Source organism: Takifugu rubripes, chromosome 13 (assembly GCF_901000725.2).
Source record: "Takifugu rubripes chromosome 13, fTakRub1.2, whole genome shotgun sequence".
Lineage (NCBI taxonomy): Eukaryota > Metazoa > Chordata > Actinopteri > Tetraodontiformes > Tetraodontidae > Takifugu > Takifugu rubripes.
The window spans coordinates 994,697-997,196 of NC_042297.1; the positions used below are offsets into that span (position 1 = coordinate 994,697).

Here is a 2,500-nt window from a genome sequence, read left to right on the forward strand (position 1 = left end):
GGGCCTGGTTAGTACTTGGATGGGAGACCGCCTGGGAATACCAGGTGCTGTAAGCTTTTTGCACTCTTCCACTGGGTCAGCAGAGGCCGCCAGTGTTCCTGATAATTATCCAGCCAGATGTAATTCACTTCTTAAGTACTTCTAACATTGACATTTAATGTTGCGCTATTGTACATCGTTTGAGATTTAATATTTTATGAGTGCGCGTGTGTGTGTGTGTGTGTGTGTGCGCGCGCGCGCGTGCGTGCGTCCGTGTGTGTTTGTGTTTAAATAAAATTGATTTTCCCACTTTGGTCCACACTATTGTCAACATTTCTGTCTTCAAAAAAAGCCAACTCAAGGCGGCAGATTCCTGAATTGAAAACAATATCTAAAGAACTCAAGTATCATACTAACAACACTAATATCCCATCTGTGTATCCCCAACTGAATTAACTCCACACCTATCTCATCAGATTATTTGTAACAGAATAAGCAGATAACGTAGCATTTCCCTGTTAATATCTGCTACTTGCAATTTAGAATTTGTCAATAAAACTATGCTATGACACAAACTACAGTTTAATAGATGGCTGTGCTCCTAAAAAGAGCAGCATTTGTGGCTCATAAACCTCACAGACACTGCTATGCTCTTTAAACATTTTTATGATCGTGAATTTTTCAATCAAATATCTTCTGTTTGATAATGCCCAAAGCTGGATTCGAACTCTCCCTCTGGGTCTTCAGGAGGTTTCAATCAGGTTGTCTGTTACAGCAATTGTCAACTGGCCCGCACCGGCCCGGGATCGATTCCCGGCCATGGCACATTGCTTTTAAGTTGATTTCATTTATCGGAGTTGAATCTTGTTTGATTGTTTTGAAGGCGTTTCACCTCTCATCCAAGAGCCGTTCGAGGCAGATTTGATAATATGACGCTCATAGGCTCTATAGCCTTTTCTTTTTGGGGGGAATGGATTGGAGGCTGCTCCAACATTGAGGTTTGGACTGTGACAAAGCAAAATGGACAACCTCCACCAGAATAAGTGTTTCAAGAAAATAAGTTTGAGTGTATTAACTTCAAAAGGCCATTTTCTTGCACCTGCTCTCGCTTACGGCCATACCACCCTGAGAACGCCCGATCTCGTCCGATCTCGGAAGCTAAGCAGGGTCGGGCCTGGTTAGTACTTGGATGGGAGACCGCCTGGGAATACCAGGTGCTGTAAGCTTTTTGCACTCTTCCACTGGGTCAGCAGAGGCCGCCAGTGTTCCTGATAATTATCCAGCCAGATGTAATTCACTTCTTAAGTACTTCTAACATTGACATTTAATGTTGCACTATTGTACATCGTTTGAGATTTAATATTTTATGAGTGCGTGTGTGTGTGTGTGTGCGCGCGCGCGCGCGTCCGTCCGTCCGTGTGTGTTTGTGTTTAAATAAAATTGATTTTCCCACTTTGGTCCACACTATTGTCAACATTTCTGTCTTCAAAAAAAGCCAACTCAAGGCGGCAGATTCCTGAATTGAAAACAATATCTAAAGAACTCAAGTATCATACTAACAACACTAATATTCCATCTGTGTATCCCCAACTGAATTAACTCCACACCTATCTCATCAGATTATTTGTAACAGAATAAGCAGATAACGTAGCATTTCCCTGTTCATATCTGCTACTTGCAATTTAGAATTTGTCAATAAAACTATGCCATGACACAAACTACAGTTTAATAGATGGCTGTGCTCCTAAAAAGAGCAGCATTTGTGGCTCATAAACCTCACAGACACTGCTATGCTCTTTAAACATTTTTATGATCGTGAATTTTTCAATCAAATATCTTCTGTTTGATAATGCCCAAAGCTGGATTCGAACTCTCCCTCTGGGGTCTTCAGGAGGTTTCAATCAGGTTGTCTGTTACAGCAATTGTCAACTGGCCCGCACCGGCCCGGGATCGATTCCCGGCCATGGCACATTGCTTTTAAGTTGATTTCATTTATCGGAGTTGAATCTTGTTTGATTGTTTTGAAGGCGTTTCACCTCTCATCCAAGAGCCGTTCGAGGCAGATTTGATGATATGACGCTCATAGGCTCTATACCCTTTCTTTTTGGGGGGAATGGATTGGAGGCTGCTCCAACATTGAGGTTTGGACTGTGACAAAGCAAAATGGACAACCTCCACCAGAATAAGTGTTTCAAGAAAATAAGTTGGAGTGTATTAACTTCAAAAGGCCATTTTCTTGCACCTGCTCTCGCTTACGGCCATACCACCCTGAGAACGCCCGATCTCGTCCGATCTCGGAAGCTAAGCAGGGTCGGGCCTGGTTAGTACTTGGATGGGAGACCGCCTGGGAATACCAGGTGCTGTAAGCTTTTTGCACTCTTCCACTGGGTCAGCAGAGGCCGCCAGTGTTCCTGATAATTATCCAGCCAGATGTAATTCACTTCTTAAGTACTTCTAACATTGACATTTAATGTTGCGCTATTGTACATCGTTTGAGATTTAATATTTTATGAGTGCGCGT

The 2,500-nt window shown here is 42.8% G+C and overlaps 3 non-coding genes across 3 annotated transcripts in view; all 3 read left to right on the forward strand.

Annotated features, from left to right (window-relative positions):
- LOC115252239 (5S ribosomal RNA) overlaps positions 1–56 on the forward strand; it is a 119-nt gene extending 63 nt beyond the window's left edge. The window contains exon 1 of the ribosomal RNA XR_003890659.1: positions 1–56. This exon is cut by the window's left edge and continues 63 nt beyond it. This is a non-coding gene — a ribosomal RNA (5S ribosomal RNA).
- Positions 57–1,086: 1,030 nt separating this feature from the next.
- Positions 1,087–1,205, forward strand: LOC115252250 (5S ribosomal RNA). Its single transcript, XR_003890670.1, has one exon. It is a non-coding gene; the product is annotated as a 5S ribosomal RNA (ribosomal RNA).
- A 1,024-nt stretch (positions 1,206–2,229) lies between these two features.
- On the forward strand, positions 2,230–2,348 carry LOC115252260 (5S ribosomal RNA). Its single transcript, XR_003890679.1, has one exon. It is a non-coding gene; the product is annotated as a 5S ribosomal RNA (ribosomal RNA).
- Positions 2,349–2,500: the final 152 nt, after the last annotated feature.